Genomic DNA, 18,625 nt, shown 5'->3' with positions numbered 1-18,625 from the left:
TCTTCTCTCCTGTTCTTCCATATATATATATATATATATATATATATACATATATATATATTATACATATATATATATAAACATATATATATGGGTGTGTGTATGTATGTATGTATATATATATATATATATGGGTGTGTGTATGTATATATACATACACACACACATATATATAACGTTGTCTTATTAGAGAGGGAATCCTTACAGTTTCTGTATTTACTTATTTATGACTTTTGTTTTGTTTTTGTTTTTCCAGTTTCAGCTCTTGAGCTGTGGCCATGCTGGGGCACCGCCATTGTGGTGAAAGAGTACAGCAGGGATCACCACCCCCTGCCGGAGCCTCGTAGAGCTTTTAGGTGTTTTCGCTCAATAAACACACACAATTATTATTATTATTATTTTTTTCATCCAGACATCCTATTGTGTAATATTTCTATGATAATTTTTATATATCTCTCTTCGAATGTGTACAGAAAAAGACAAAAAAAAACGAAACCAAAAAAGACATTTCCTTAAAGCTAAAGAGTATTATGATAGATGTATTTATTGAATAAATTATGCCTATGTATATCGTGGAATAATCATGATGGTTGTGTATATGACAACCGCAAGCATGGCTGTGTGATGAGAAACTTGTTTCTCAACCACATTGTTGCTGGATTCAATCCCACTGCATGGCACCTTGGGCAAGTGTATTCTACTCTAGCCATGGACTCACCAAAGCCATGACAGTGTATTGGATAGATAGAAACTGAAAGATGACAGAATCGAGCTGGCAGAAACGTTAGCACGCTGGGCAAAATGCTTAGCAGTATTTCGTCTGTCGCTATGTTCTGAGTTCAAATTCCGCCAAGGTCGACTTTGCCTTTCATTTTTTCGGGGTCGATTAAATAAGTACCAGTTACACACTGGGGTCGATATAATTGACTTAATCCGTTTGTCTGTCCTTGTTTGTCCCCTCTGTGTGAAGCCCCTTGTGGGCAGTAAAGAATGAGAAACGTATTTTACCTTCCGTTATGGAATTAAATTTACCGTCTCTTACATTCACTGCCTTTCTTCTACATGATATTTTCAACAGAAGAATTAAGAAGGAATATATTTTAAGCCCTTTCTCCAAAAACTGAAAGCTTTGTTGTCTCCAATAAAACATAAAAAAGGGGTTTAAGACAAAAAATATTTCAGAATAATGTTCTTATCAAAGAGTTTTTTTTTTTACAAGAACACTTCAGTCTGTGAGACAATAAATAAGACATGATGTTTGCACTTAATTTCTGGATTTGGCAACATTTTACCATTTTCATAAACGGTCTGGACTTACATGATACTCATGTATTACGTGGTTTGTATAATATATTAAAATGGGACGGTTTTCTATATCCTTCAATCTGATTTGGTTTACTTTAACCATGGCATTCATTCACATTTTCGACTCTACCCAATGTCCAAGCCTGTCGCCAGGGGTACTTCAGAATATTCTGGATGGGCACTAATTTGTAATAATGTTACAGTGGAGTCACTAAAGTGGAGTAAATCTGATGGTACATCATCGAATAGTGAGGTTGCAGTGCCGTCCAGTGCAACCCCTTAGCGACAGGGATGCTGATGTCTTCAAAATGCTAAGTCTTTATCTATTTATTAGTATTACGCACACAGGCGCGCGCGTGAGCAGTTTGACTACTTTACTATTTTGTGATAATCTTTGTTCAGACAGTCTTTTGAATATTTCTGTAAAAAACTTTTTATCATAAGTTTTATTCTTTACACACACATACGCACGCATGCATGCACGCACACATGCACACACACACACACACACACACACAGACACAAACACACACGCACATACACACACATTGTTATCTTCCCAAGGGTGGAATCCTCACAGTAACTGTATTTGCTAATTTATGATATTTTCCTCCAGCAGACATTCCATTGTTTGGATATTTCTATGACAATTTTTAATATCTTTCTCTTATAGTGTTTGCAAAATATAATTTTTCATTTTCCCAGTGCTAAAACGGTTTATGGTGGTTGTATTTACTGTCTACATCATGGAATAATCGTGACAGATATTTAAGAGACAAGCATATATAAACAAAGGTCTTGTGTATTATATGACTTGATCTCTGGCACAATGAATACATCACATTGATAGCTTATTGAATTCAATACTGACCAGAAGTTAAACAAAAATGGTTAATTGTTCATATTTTGTACAAAAGATTAATATGTATACTCAAAAGTACATGCATATGTATCTATATGTATATGTGTCTCTTTCTTATTTTGGTAGAGTTGCAGAATTGCAATCTGTGCCTTGTTAGAAAAGAAAAAGATACTGAATTGGGGGCAAAAAATCTTAAAAGTTAAAAATTCTAAGAGAAAGAAATACTGAAAAAGTGCTCAAACTTCAGACTGTTGCGGGAGGGAAATGTAAAAAGTATCACCAAGGAAACAACCAACTCAATTTTTTGCCTTTTCCAGTTATTCTGAAAGTCGAGCGAGGAGAGTTTAAAGAAGTGTAATTGGATCTTTTCCTTTTGAACGGCAGTTTGTAACATAATTTCTAGGTAACTAAAAACTTTTAAACTTCGTATACTGGTAGAATGTGTTTATAAAACATCATTTTCTCTTGGCTTTATTTAGAAAATTCTATATGTTGTTACATATTTCGTCTAAAATTTCTTGCATTTCGGCAATTTTAACCAATCAATTACCTCCATTGACGTAAATAACACTCGGTGCATAATGAATATGTCCCTCGTTTAAGAAACAGATTGGGTTTATTTACATTTGTGAAGAAAAAAAGATACCCTTCCCCCACCCCTAACCCTAACTCTAACCCTAAATCTAAAATAGATTGAAATGCAATAGATCGATACTAGGGTTATAATTATGGGTGACAATTTCCTACGACACCGCTATAAAAAACTTAGTGGTGTCGTATGAAATTGTCACCCATAATTATAACCCTAGTATCGATCTATTTTAGATTTAGGGTTAGGGGTGGGGGAGAGGTATCTTTTTTTCTTCACAAATGTAAATAAACCCAATCTGTTTCTTAAACGAGGGACATATTCATGCGGCACAGAATGTTGTTTACCTAAATGGACGCCAGTGATTGGTTAAAATTGCCGAAATGCAAGTAATTAAAGACGAAATATGTTACAACCTATAGAATTTTCTCAATAAAGCCAAGAGAAAATGATGTTTTATAAACACATTCTACCAGTAAACGAAGTTTAAAACTTTTTAGTTATCTAAAAATTATGTTACAAACTGCCGTTCAAAAGGAAAAGATCCGTGTAATTCTTTCAAAATTGTAATTTCCATTGAATAATATATAGTAGTACAAAATATAACAAGAGCACTCAGAGAGCGCAAACCTCCAGCAAGGCAACGCCAACATCCTCTCAACGATTAGCCAGAGATGATTTTTTAAATGAAAATATCCGAATTAACTCGACTGCTCCCACGAACGAGAATACTTGATGGATAAAGAAATCAAAGTACATAAACAACGGCAACAAAATCGTCCAGAAATTAAATAACGGGGTGGCTGTGTGGTAAGTAGCTTGCTAAACAACCATATGGTTCCGGGTTCAGTCCCACTGCGTGGCATCTTAGGCAAGTGTCTTCTGCTATAGCCCCGGGCCGACCAATGCCTTGTGAGTGGATTTGGTAGACGGAAACTGAAAGAAGCCTGTCGTATATATGTATATATATGTATGTGTGTGTGTCTGTCTTTGTTCCCCTAGCATTGCTTGACAACCGATGTTGGTGTATTTACGTCCCCGTCACTTAGCGGTTCGGCAAAAAGAGACCGATAGAATAAGTACTGGGCTTACAAAAAGAATAAGTCCCGGGGTCGAGTTGCTCGACTAAAGGCGGTGCTGCAGCATGGCCGCAGTCAAATGACTGAAACAAGTAAAAGAGTAAAAGAGTATGTTCTGTAACAATAATAAATTCAATTTATCCTCGACAATTTATAGTTTTACCAATTTTGAATATATCGCTCCAGTTTAAAACCTCTTACTTCCTTGATAATTGCATTTTAGAACTCTGCCTTGAAGAAAGCTTTACTTTTTGGACTCACGTCTTTGTGTGTAACGATATTGTTAAAACTTCCGTTAACACTACTGTATGCAGGTCCTTACCGTTTCCTTTCACGCACGGATAATTTTTTCACTATAGACACCAATGATCATAAAGACACAATATCAGAGGCGGCGAGCTGGCAGAAACGTTAGCACGCCGGGCGAAATGCGTAGCCGTATTTCGTCTGCCGTTACGTTCTGAGTTCAAATTCCGCCGAGGTTGACTTTGCCTTTCATCCTTTCGGGGTCGATAAATTAAGTACCAGTTACGCACTGAGGTCGATGGAATCGACTCAATTGTTTTGTCTGTCCTTGTTTGTCCCCTCTGTGTTTAGCCCCTTGTGGGTAGTAAAGAAATAAATATCAGTGGATAGACTAAAACGGAGCCTTCGTAGAGAAAATTGTCCCTGTTCCCACTGCAGACGACACACACACAGAGTATTACAAACAATTTCCATACGTATACATTTCTAAATTATTCATTTTCTCTTAAACTTCTTTAGAGTTGTTTTACGAAATATATAAGTTTTGTTAAAGAAAAAGAAAATTGTTTTGCTAATTAAATTGAATTGTATTATAATTTAATTATTCTTAAATTCACACCAAATTCATTTGCCAGTGACTTCTTCAAAGTCTTTGACTAAAGCACACATGCGCAGACACACGCACACACACGTACACACAGAGGACAAATTTTTTTTATTAAGCAAGTAGATCAACTATCAAACTGGCTGTAATTAATACCACAGAAAATTGTTTATAGATAATTATTTAACCTAATTATACCACTTGCAATTCAAAAACTGCCAACAGCCGTAAACTCTTATCTGCTTGATTTGTATATCGAATTTTCACAGATACATTTTTATTGAATTTTCTTGGCTTGTGGTGAAGAAACCAACGAAGGTGTCTCTGTGTGAGTGCTAGTAATAGCAGTAACAATTTTCTCCACTCCTTACAGCCACTGCTTTTTTATCTAAAAGTGGGAAGGACACATTGGACAGTGTAGTAATAAATGCTTGGCATTCTTGGTCAACGATCACAAACTGAAAATTGAGGAAGGGAAAATAGATATTTGTAAAAATTTGCAAACGCTTTTTTTTCATTTTCCTTTCCTTTTGAAAAATTTAGGCATTCTTTGATTAAATGTGTATCTTTGGTTAAGAAGATAAGGATCTGAAAATATTTTAGAAAGAAAAATGTAGTGCATGTTGTCACTTAGATACATTCGCATCGACATTGTCGAATAGAGACAAAATTTTCCCTTTCAATGTATAATTTTTTTTTACCATTATAGTGGTAGCCACCTTCCATGCCATGCCACCCTTAATGAAATCATAAAGCATGGCCTAGATGCCGCTGGCTTCCGTTCCCAACTCGAGTCAGCAGGACTAGACCGAAGGGACAGTGAAAAGCTTGACACTATGAACAGTATGATGATTTTCCCATTCTCAGACAGTAGGCCTCTCATCTGGGATGCCACATGCTGTGATCCCATCTCCAACAGTAACTTAGTGCGTTCAGTTACCAGCCCAGGCTCCACTGCTCGTGGAACAGTGAAAAATCAAACTGTCAAAGTATCAGTTGCTCTCTGACAGGCCTATGGTCGAGCCTGTGGCCATGGAAACCTTTGGTGTTCTCAGCCCCCGGATCATATCCCTGCTCACTACAGTCAGAGTGGTGATGATGATCTCCAAGTGCCAACACCGTGAGTCAGAGTGACCGTTCCAGCACATCCCCTTGCCATTCTCCAGGATCACACTTTTTTCCGTTTTGTCTGCTGGGACCATAAGGCGGTGTAAATTACAGAGATTCAAGAGAATATTAGAATATTATCCTGTATTACTACAGTAATCCCTCACCATATCGCAGTTCACCTATTATGGTTCACCGTTTGCAGGCGAGCTGGCAGAATCGTTAGCACGCCGGGCGAAATGCTTAGCGGTATTTCGTCTGCGTTACGTTCTGAGTTCAAATTCCGCCGAGGTCGACTTTGCCTTTCATCCTTTCGGGGTCGATAAATTAAGTACCAGTTACACACTGGGGTCGATGTAATCGACTTAATACCTATGTCTGTCCTTGTTTGTCCCCTCTGTGTTTAGCCCCTTGTGGGTAATAAAGGAATGGGTTTATTATTAAAGCTTATGTTGATTTCTCTGTTTTGCATTTATAATAAAATAAATATATACAAATTATAAAAATCATTTAAAAAAATATACAGTACAGTACTATTTCTACTTCACGGATTTTCACCTATCATGAGTGGTTTGAAACATAACACCCATGATAGTCGAGAAATTACTGTTTAGATGGATAAGTTGAAGAACCATCTAATGTGACTCTATTCAGAAGGCTGTAATATCATTTGATGGGAGCACGGTATAAAGAAATGCATGGAACAAGGCTGTAACTTTAAATACCTTTAATGTAGCCACACACACACACATATATATATATACAAGCTGGATGATAAATGAAAAAGGTTTGATTCGGCCATGCTGGGGCACAACCTTCAAGAATTTTTAGTTGAATGAATCGACCCTAAGACTTAATTATTTTAAAGCCTGGTTGTTATTGTATTGGTCTCTTTTGCTGAACCACTATGTTACAGGGACACAAACACATCAACACTGGTTATCAAGCAGTGGTGGGGAAATAACACAGATGCAAACACACACACATACTCACATGACAAGCTTCATTCAGTTTCCTTTACCATATCCGCTCACAAGGTTTTGGTTGATCCGACATTATAGTAGAAGACACTTGCCCAAGGTGCCTTACATTGGGACTGAACCTGAAACCATGTGGTTGGAAGCAAGCTTCTTACCACTCAGCCATGTCTATGCCTATATCTGGAAAAGAGATGGTTACAATGGTGTTTCAATAAGGTCCTGATAGAAATTTAAAGAACTAATGCCTATATTGGAACTCCTCTAAAGGGAACTTCTCCATTTAATGACTTCCTTTATCATTTAGCAGAAAAAAAAAGTATGATTAAAAAGCTGTAATAAGTTTAGCAGAAAACGAAAATAATCAATGATAAAATTGTTAATAGGCGCAGGAGTGCCTGTGTGGTAAGTAGCTTGCTTACCAACCACATGGTTCCAGGTTCAGTCCCACTATGTAGAAGGCACCTTGGGTAAGTGTCTTTTACGATAGCCTCAGGATGACCAGAGTCTTGTGAGTGGATTTGGTTGTCGGAAACTGAAAGAAGCCTGTCGTATATATGTATATATATATGTATGTGTGTGTTTGTGTTACCGTGTTTGTCTCCCCCATCATCACATGATGACTGGTGCTGGTATGTTTACGTCCCCGTTACTTTGCAGTTTGGCAAAAAGAGACTGATAGAATAAGTACTAGGCTTACAAAGAATAAGTCCTGAGGTTGATTTGCTCAACTAAATGCAGTGCTACAGCATGGCCGTAGACTGAAATGAATAATAGAATAAAACAATAAAAAGATGTTCTTTTCTGCTCAAGGCACAAGACCCAAAACTTTTGGGCAGTGTCCAGTCGATTAGATCGACTCCAATACGTAACTGGTACTTAATTTATCGACTCCGAAAGGATGAAAGACAAAGTTGACCTTGGCGGAATTTGAACTCATAATGTAAAGACAGACGAAATACCACTAAGCATTTCACCCGGCGTGCTAACGTTTCTTTTCTAATCTAGGCACAAGGCCAGGAATTTGGTGGAGGGAGTTAGTTGATTGGATTGACCCCAGTATGCAACAGCAACTTAATTTATCAACCCTGAAAGGATGAAAAGCAAAGTTGACCTTGGCAGAATTTGAACTCAGAATGTAAAGACAGAGGATATACTGCTAAGCGTTTCATCCGGCATGCTAACATTTCTGCCAGCTCACTACCATTTTATTTTTATAATGGTAGAGGGCAGGAAGCCACGCTGTTATAAGTGTGGCCAGAAGGGTCACAATTTTTAATAGATGTTGAGCAGCAATGGTTTAACCTTAAAGTAAAATATGGACATACTTAGAGCATCAAGTGAAGTGGGGAACCACAGAAATGGTAAATGATTTACAGCACAAAAGAAAATCACTTTAAATTTGCTAAAATACTATTCAGGAAGTATGGAAGCAGATGTGTTACATAAGATTAATTTTGATGAAAGACTTTGCAATTAAAAAAACAGTAGGAGAAAACTTTTCAAATATAAATAAATTTGAAGTATACAAAAATAAACATTATTTTCCATTTTACTGTAAATTTCTGTTCCATTTTGGAAAATAAAAATTTGTATTCTAGTTTATTATTGTTTATATTTTGCGTTGCATACATATGAAGGCACCAAAATCCTTTAAGTGCTCCAAGCCTCTATGGATCTTAATCCAGCCTTGAGGGAAACAATAATGAAAGTCTTATAGAACGAAAGTATTTGAATGATAAAACATTCTTTCTATTACCTGAACCTTATGTTTCACCTTTCTGACAACTCTGCTTGTAATCACACTTTACTATCTTAAAAGAAGAGGAAGCTACCTTAGTGATTGAAGTCTAAGATACACAATATTTAAAAGGAAAATGATGACTTTTGTTATAGCTGGAATATCTTTCATCATAGCTAAACTAAATCAAAGCTTATCTGGAGAAAGGTTGTAGTGATTGCTCAATCTGTTAGAAATAGCAGTCAAATCTTTTGTGAATAATAACCCTATAAAATTTAAAATGTCATCTTTGATACCCACATAAGGATGAAGGGCACAACTGGATTGCTTTTGATGATAGTACAGTTTATAGTACAGTTCTTGTAGGGATAACCTGGAATGAAACAAGAGTTAATGGTGGTGAGACTGTTATTTTGGTTTTGGGCTATTCTTTTAGAATAGAGTCAGACATTACTTAGTACAACAAAAATTTATTTTTTCAGATGTGTCTGCTCTACTCATCAAAGATAATTGTGTGTATGTGTATGTGTACATGCATGTGTGTGTATGTGTGTGTGCGTGCCTAAGTTCAAGGTGTAATTTTGTAAGTTTTCAGTTTTGACTTTAGTCTTTTTTTTTTTTTAGATGTGTTTAGAAATCTCCGATTATAATTCTGCAAAAATACTTGTAGCATAACTCTGAAAAAAAAATATAAATAATGCCAAAAGTGTGTGGCAAAAAATTCGTTTTTGCAGAATCATAATCTGCAATGATTCAAAACAAACACATCTCCCCAAAGATATGATTTCTGAAGCATCAGATATTTTCCAACTCTATTCTACAAGAATGCCTGCTTTTGGCTGCCATATTCCTTTCTAATATAGGCATGCGGCCTGAAATTTCAGTAGTGGGACTAAATCAATTACCTTGTTCCCAGTACTCAACTGGTACTTACTTTACCAACCCTGGAAAAATGAAAGGCAAATTCAGCCTCAACAGAATGTAAAGACAAGCATTCCGTCATGTGAGATAACAATTCTTCTAACTCACTGCCTCAGCTTTTGACTTTTAACTTTATAATTACAAATTGTTTGTTCCTTCTCGAGCCATGCCTGGCTCATAATGGCCAGTTTCCCAGTTTCCTTGACGTATAGGTTCCCCACCTGGTTGAGATGCTGTCCATTGCCGGTGAGCTACAAGGTGCAGGAGGAAAGAGTGAGAGAAAATTGTGGTGTAAGAGTCAGCAGAAGTTCGCCATTACCTTTTGGCGGAGCTGCGTGGAGCTTAGGTGTTTCACTCATAAACACACACATCACCCAGTCTGGGATTCGAACCTGCAATCCCTCGACCATGAGTCCACTGCTCTAACCACTAGGTCATGTGCCTTCACACAATTACAAATACTTTTACTAAAAATAAAAGCCCTACAAAACAATTTTTTTTCTTGATTAAAACAACCTAAGGCAGTTTTTGAACAGACTTGAGTATTCTTTTCTACTCTAGGTACAAGGCCTGAAATTTTTGGGGAGGGGACCAGTCAATTAGATCGACCCCAGTATGCAACTGATACATAATTTATCAACCCTGAAATGATGAAAGGCAAAGTCGACCTCAGCGGAATTTGAACTCAGAACATAAAGACAAACAAAATACCTCTAAGCATTTCACCTGGCATGCTAACGTTTCTACCAGCTTGGTGCCGAAGTTTTTCTTTTCTACTCTAGACACAAAGCCCGAAATTTTGGTGGGGGCAGTCGATTAGATCAACCCCAGTATGCAACTGGTACTTAATTTATCAACCCCGAAAGGATGAAAGGCAAAAATCGACCTCGGCAGAATTTGAACTCAGAATGTAAAGACAGACGAAATACCTATTTCTTTACTGCCCACAAGGGGCTAAACACAGAGTGGACAAATAAGGACAGACAAACGGATTAAGTCGACTACATCAACCCCAGTACGTAACTGGTATTTAATTTATTGACCCTGAAAGGATGAAAGGCAAAGTCGACCTCGGCGGAATTTGAACTCAGAATGTTGTGACAGACGAAATACCACTAAGCATTTCACCCAGCATGCTAAAGTTTCAACCAGCTAGCCACCTTATCTGACTTGAGTATTGAATTAGTAATGGAGCATTTCAGTCAGTGAAATCAATTGGATTATCTGATTCTGAATGTAAAAGTGGTTGAATAAACATCATTCTCAAGTAAATTCAGTATGACATAGCGTGTGATGAAGGTGCATCTTCTGAAAAATAGTTGCAATCCATCCAACTGTACTAATATGCAGTTTCTATCTTATAAACTGAAGTTATAGAAAATATTTGTCCAAGATACCACGCAGTGGAATCGAACCCAGAAACTTGCAGTTGTGAAGTGAACATCTTAGCTATTCAGCTTTACTGTACATACAGAATTAGTAATATTTTGTGTGTAATCATTATTTCTTTTGATATATGTTCCTTTTATTTAAAAGTAAACTGTTGTTTAGGAGAAACATCAAAGGATTATGTGTAGTCATTTGACTTAAGAACAGCCATCATATCTCTCTGTCTTAAAGGAAGGTAAATTAAGGAAAGTAGATATTTAGTCATAGATGCAGTGTCTGAAGAAAAGAAACAAACTGAGTGGTCTTGATTGGACTTCCTTTATTCGCAAGTCAGTTTGATTGGAATTGATCTGGGGCTTAACAATGCCTTTGTAGCAAAATGTAGAATTGAAATCACATTAGCTTAGTAAAGAGAGATAGGCCTCAGCATATGAGACATCAGCCTGCCAGCCAATGATATTTCAAGCAACATTTATTTGATCTTGGCAATCATTCAAAATCAGATGATCAAATGGTTGCAGCCAAAATATCGTTGGTTGAGAATTAGGCTGATCTTGCCTGATATACTGTGGCCAATCTCTCATTACCAAGCTAATGCCATTTCAATTCTAAACCTTAAGACTATGTAAATAGTGAAGCTATTGCTTACTTACTGAGTTTAGTGAACACCAGAGTGTGTACTACCGGTAGCAGCCTTTGAGTTTACCCCACTTTTGTCTCCGTAAAAGAATAAAGACCCCATTCGTTCATGAATGAACATGGGATGCACCTAGAAAGTTCCCTTCTGAGGTACAAGTCTAAGAAAGGTTGTTTATGGAAGACCAACAATCACCTATGCATGCCAGCCTCCTCTCTCCATGCTACTGATGTTATCCAAAGGAAAGGCAAAGGCTGATATAGCTTGGCATCCATGACATCAAAACTTATTTCTGCAGCTGAGTGAACTGGAGCAACATGAAATAAAGAGTCTTGCCCAAGAACCCAACATACTGATCCAGGAATCGATCTCACTACCTCATGATTGTAAGCCTGGTGCTGTCCCCATATACAGCAGACTCAAAAGAGCAGCCCTCATAAGAAGTATCACCTGGAGAGGCCTGAGACTGTCAACCCAATTAGGCTACTGAGCAGAACCATAGCATCCCTCACAAGTGAGTATGATTTAGCAGCATGTACCGTTGCTTTTGTTAATTGCTTCTGTTGTGTAATTCTGAGTACACACAGTCTGCCTCTCAGTTCTTCCACCTATCATCCAACAGGGACTCAAAGATGTATCAGCTGAAAAGAGTGAGCACAGCACCAATACTTCTCTGATACTCATTTTAGCCGAGTAGACTGAACCAACACTCAAAATAAAATGCTTTTCTCAATGACCAATATGCTGGTCCTATCCAAGAATCGAACCTGTGACCTTGAGCCCAACAATCCGACCACTTATCTATTTGCTTTCACACTGCTGTGAGCAAAATAATTCAGATTGATCAAGACTATAGTTAAGTTCAAGTTACATTTGAACTCAGAGTCATGAGATGAAAATCAAACATTGCAATGCATTAAGCCACTCATCTTTCTATAAAAATATATCTACGATAAGCGTGTAAGCATGTGAGTGTGAGTGTATGTATGCGTGTAATGCAAGTGAGAAGTTTATGTTTTTAAACTAAATGCTTTTCATTTTCTATCCTATAATCTATGTTAACATGAGAATATTGGCTGTCAGAATTTGATTTAATCATTGAAAAATAGGTTTTCAGTTTCTGATTTTTATCAAAAGATGAAATTTTTCTTGTTCGGCGTCAGGTATATACTGATAGATTACTACCTTGTGCATGTGTGTGTGTGTATACACACACATAGATATATGTATATATATGTAAATATATATATATATACACACATACATATATATACATACATACATACATCTATGTGTGTGTGTGTACATATATATGCATTTGTGCATGTATATATATATATATATATATATATATGTGTGTGGCTGTGTATCTCACTCTCTCTCTCTCTCTCTCTATATATATATATATATATATATGCATGTAAAATACCTTACATTGACAGAATCTGCAATCAACTATAACTATTAACAGAATATATTAGAAAACCAAAATTACATAAGAGAAAAAAAAGTAGGAGCACCATCAGCAAATAATAATAATAATAATAATAATAATAATAATTATAATAATAATAATAAATTTCATCAGATAATAATAGTAAACTTATATGAATTCAATCAGAATGATCTTACCATTGATCCACCAGTAATTTTGCTAAACAGGATATTAAAAATAAAATTAAAATTCATGCTATAGTCTTTTAGGAATTCCGTATTTCCTGCATTAAAATACTATGTTATGTGAAAGCTGCAGAAAGGATGAAAAAGAAAAAAATCAAACTAATATATATATATATATATAAAAACCAAAAAACAATATTTGTTTTGGATATAGTTTTGCCTGAAGAGAAACAAGCAAAATGAAGAATCTTGAACTGAATAAATAAATGCGTTTCAATATTTGTCAAATAATGGCAATACTTTCTTATTTTTCTTTTCGTCATATTTACTTGCTGAGAGTTACTTTTACAGGATTCCTCTGTAGCCATGCATATTTTAACAGTGAGAAAAATCTGAGAAATAAAATCAACAAACTTTTATTCTTAGTTAAAATGGTAAAAGACAAATAGTCAGGCATCATTCATGTTGTTCCATTGCCTGGAGGTTATTCCTTTACATTTGTCTCTTTCAATGAAAATCTATGTAAACATTTTTATCAACACGATAAAGGCTCGGAGAAGAGTTAAAGAAAAGAAATTATTTGTCAATACATGTTTACTGAAATATCTACAAATGTACACAGACACGCATGCGCTTCTCAGATATAAGCAGTGGCTAGATTAAAATAATCTTGAAGCAGAACACCTTTTACTCTACTAATTTGAGATTTCGTGTAAAGAAGCCACATAGCCAAGTGGTTAGGGGTACTGAGCTCACAGTTATAAGTTCAGGGGTTCAAGTCCTGGATAGGATGGTACCTTGTGTTTTTTGAGCAATGCACTTTATTTAACAGTCGGTTCAACTGAAAATGTGTACAAGGTGGTATGGCTTTCTCTCTCTCCAGCTTTCATGTCCTGGATGTTCCATTTGGTCAAGTGTGACAAGGTACAGCATCAGGGTCCCATATGCAGAAACTGACTTAATTTTGTTTCCTAGGAAATAATGATGCATTGCACTTCCTAACATCACTGAGGTAGAACTGACTAGCTACTACTTTTTGCATTATAGCACTCACTCAGACCATCTACTTGGTAAGGAAACATTGCAAGGTTATCAATTTTCCTCCCTGGTGGAATGAGTTACTGTGCTGGAGTTAGAATCTTTCTCTGAGTATTGTACATCAGACCATATCATAGCTTTCCATCTCCAGATCAAGGGTGGAATGCAACTTATGGTTGCAATATATTGGGTTGTCCGGAAAGTTCATGCCAATTTATAGTAGCTTACCTTTCGACTTATCTTAGAACATGGTTGAGTCCATAAAATAGAATTTGACTAAATCTCCATTTAGAGCACGGTTTAAGCTATCTTTTCGTGGAAGAAGGTTTATGTTCCTATAACCTGTATTAATTCTGTAACCCTTTAAAATGGAAGATAAGAAAGTTCATTTTCAGCACTTGATGCTTTGGGAACCAGACAAAAATTGCTGCAGCTTGGCTGGGATATGTTACCCCACCGTCCATATTCAACTGATATTGCTCCTTCGGATTTCCACTTATTCAGGTCTCTGCAGAATAGTCTTAATGGTAAAAATTTCAATTCCTTAGATGACGTAAAAAGATACCTTGATGAATTCTTTGCCATGAAACCACATAAATTCTGGGAAGAGGGTATTTTTAAGTTAATGGAGGCACATTGTGAGACAAAACGGTTCATATTTGGTTGATTAAAAATGTAATGGCAAGTATTTATTGGCCTTTTTCTTTCCTTTAAAAATCAGCACGAAATTTCCGGCCAACCCAATATAAGGGTACAGCATATAAGCAAGCAACAAGAGCAAACGGTGCTTCTTTCCTTAAATACTGGATCTTATTGAAGAGAACCAAAGTACAAAGGGTGCACTAACCATTGCCATCTAACTAATAAATAGGCGTTCAGGTATGGAAAATTTGTTTCAGTGAATTCAGTGTTGCTTATGCTAGGCATGGAAAAGTGGATATTAGAGTGATGATGATCTGTGTGTATTATATAAAGAATAAATTTCTCAATGGGTGCCGAGTACACGAAAAGCAATCGTTAGGTTGGTGTTCATAACAACACTTGTAAAAGTGCGTGGCTTAGTGGTTAGAGGTATTCAGCTCACAATCGGAAAGTCATGAGTTCAATTCCTGGTGGTGCATTGTGTTCTTGAGCAAGACACTTTATTTCACATTTTTCCAATCCATTCAGCTGGCACAAGTAAATTGTACCTGTAATTCAAAAGGCCAGCCTTGTTGTGCTCTGTGTCTTGCTGAATCTCTCCAAGAACTACGTTAAGGATACGAATGTTTGTGATGTACTCAGTCACTTGTGCATTAATTTCTCTAACTGGTTGTTCCACAAATCGTATCAACTGGAACATTTATCATTATAACCGACGGTTTTCCAGTACAGAGAGAATTACAACGCTGTACTACCAGATAATAGTACTTCACAGCAATAGCAGTAGTGGTGGTGGTAATTCCACTTGAACAAGTAGTTGTAGTATTAATTCAATTATCATTTTCTGTCCATAAGCAGTCTGTCATTTTAGTACACATTTATATAATTTTTATCACTTACTAAAACATTTTAAATTCAAAACGGTTAATAAGCTATTTCATATATAATTAAAATAAATTACAATTCAGAAATGATAGTGGAACTGGTGTAATTTCTTTCTTTCAATTAGTCATATATATCTTAGCTACAAATTAAGCACAATTATGTTTCTCGTTAAGATATGTAGATTCATTATTGTGTTCGGTATCTAAATTTCTGAGATGAATTATTGCTATGATAATTAAAAAAGAAATCTATCTTTTAACCTCACCTTAGATATTTTATATGTCCTACTTTACTTTTCCCACGGGTCATTTTCTTGTTGTCTAAAAGAGATCTGGTTTACTTTCTATATGTGTGTGTACATTGATGTATATGTACATATTTGTATATATCATTGTGTGTGTTTGTGTATGTGTGTTGGTTTATGTGTGTTTGTAAGTCTGCATCCTTCCCCACCACATATTTATATATATAGTAAAAAACTTCCAGAATATTCTGTAAAGTGGTTGGTGTCATGAAGAGCATCCAGCCACAGAAAACATACCAAAATAGACAAAAGTGGAGCCTGGTGCAACCCTCCGGTTTGCCAGCTCCTGTCACACAGTCCATCCCATGCTAGCATGGCAAACTGACTTTATATGATGATGATGCATACACACACACATAGGCACACAGGCACACACACACAAGCACACATACACGCACACACATACACACACAAACGAACCAACCGTGTCCATGTAGTCAATTAGCAACCAATTCTCCTTCAACTCACACTCTACCATTTTTTAAAAGAACACATTAGCCATGTAATCCTGGTGCATGGCTCAGTGGTTAAAGCATCGTACTCACAATTACGTGGTAGAAAGTTCAATTCCCGAATCTGTCTGTATGTTGAGTTCTTCAGTCAGACACTTTATTTCACATTGCTCCAGTTCACTCAGCTGTAGAAATGATTTGCACATCACTGGTGCCAAGCTGTATCGTTCTTTGCTTTTCCATTGGATAACATCGGTGGCGTGGAGAGGAGAAGCTGGTATGCATGGGCGACTGCCAGTCTTCCATAAACAACATTGCCTGAATATGTGCCTAGGAGGATAACTTTCTTGGTGCAACCTCATGGTCATTTATGACCAAAGGGGGTCTTTACCCTTGTTCTAATTTTATCAATCCTGAAAGGATGAAAGGCAAAATTGACCTCATCAGAATTTGAGCTCAGAACACAAAGACAGATGAAATGCCGGTAAGCATTTTGCCCATTTTGCCATGCTGCTTTAATGATAATGGCTTCTATATTAAGTACAGCATATCTTTCTATCTCTCTCTCTCTCTCTCTCTCTCTCTCTCTCTCTCTCTCTCTCTCTCTCTCTCTCTCTCTATATATATATATATATATATATATATACGAGAAAGAAGCAACAAGAATGGATTAGTTTTTAGTACAATTGTTTCATACAAAGACAGGCTTTATTACAAGTTGCAAAAGTTGGCGGGTCATTTCGCCATCACCAGCCTCCCCCGCGTGCGGTCCGTCCTCAAGGGAGCGAGGGGGAACGGACGTGGGAAGGTCGGCGAGAGCGTCATGATCCGCCGTGAGGTCCGGCAGGAGTTGTTCACCACGGAGAACCAACGTATAGGATGCGCATTCGAGGACAAAGCGTCCCGGTCTATCCCTGGAAACGGTAAGCGACCTGAAGCCGCTTCTCACTGACAAGTAAATTCAAGTAAATTCATTGGAATTTATTGAATCTTAATTGCTTTTATATATATATATATATATATATATATATATATATGTATGTATGTATGTATGTATGTATGTATATGTTTGTGTGTCTGTGTTTGTTCCCCACTCCATTGCTTGACAACCGATGTTGGTGTGTTTATGTCCCCATCACTTTGCAGTTCAACGAAAGAGTCTGCTAGAATAAGTACTAGGCTTACAATGAATAAGTCCTGGGGTTGATTTGCTCAACTATAAGCATGGCTTCAGTCAAATTACTGAAACAAATAAAAGAAGATATATATATATATATATATATATGAATAATAGTGTGTATATACGAGACAGTGGAAAATGTATACCCATACACTTATATATATTGTTGTATATATTGAATTAGTGTACTGATAAATTCTTTCCGTTATTACTTTACTTGTTTCAGTCATTTGACTGTGGCCATGTTGGAGCACCGCCTTTAGTCGAGCAAATCAACCCCAGGACTTATTCTCTGTAAAGCTAGTACTTATTCTATCAGTCTCTTTTGCCGAACCACTAAGTTACAGTGATGTAAACACATCAGCATCAGTTGTCAAGCGATGTTGGTGGGAGGGACAAATACAGACACACATACACATATATACATATACATACACACACATATATATATATATATATATTTACGATGGACTTATCTCGGTTTCCGTCTATTAAATCCACTGACAAGGCTTTGGTTTGGTCAGCCTGAGGCTATACTAGAAGACACTTGCCCAAGATGCCTTGCAGTGGGACGGATCCCGGAACCATGAGGCTGGTAAGCAAGCTACTTACCACACAGCCACATGGTAGAGATGGAATAAAAGAATACGGATTTTGCTGCTTTATACCAACTACTGTGCACCTTCTTGCCGCTATTCCTCTCTCCGTGTCAAACTAAGTGAACTAGCCATAAGAAGCTGCCCTGTCTGCAAACAAGAAACTCTGACATTTACCTCAATTCGTTTCCCTAGCCAAAAAAATCCACTGCTTCTTGCAGATGTTCTCCTGGACACTTTTGACTATTAACTGGCAGGCGGTACCAATGGCAAACAATGCAAATGGCAAGATTAACAGCATATCATTCTACTTTAACATTCACTGTGTCTAATAACTCCATTACTGCATGGTCAGCTTTCTATGGAGGATACACATTCACACACACACAAGCACATGTGTGAACACACACACACTCAATCGCACACACACACTCAATCGCACACACACACA

At 36.8% G+C, this 18,625-nt stretch overlaps 1 long non-coding RNA gene across 1 annotated transcript in view; it reads right to left on the bottom strand.

Moving 5' to 3' along the window:
- Positions 1-18,012, bottom strand: part of LOC118766426 — an 18,460-nt gene extending 448 nt beyond the window's left edge. Inside the window, exons 1-3 of the long non-coding RNA XR_005002359.1 lie at positions 17,996-18,012; positions 13,574-13,579; positions 7,012-7,017 (exon numbers count right to left, since the gene is read on the bottom strand). This is a non-coding gene — a long non-coding RNA (uncharacterized LOC118766426). The remainder of the gene's footprint in view (positions 1-7,011; positions 7,018-13,573; positions 13,580-17,995) is intronic.
- Positions 18,013-18,625: the final 613 nt, after the last annotated feature.

The sequence above is a fragment of the Octopus sinensis genome, linkage group LG15 (assembly GCF_006345805.1).
Source record: "Octopus sinensis linkage group LG15, ASM634580v1, whole genome shotgun sequence".
NCBI classification, from domain to species: Eukaryota; Metazoa; Mollusca; class Cephalopoda; order Octopoda; family Octopodidae; genus Octopus; species Octopus sinensis.
This window is presented reverse-complemented; position numbering and strand designations above follow the sequence as displayed.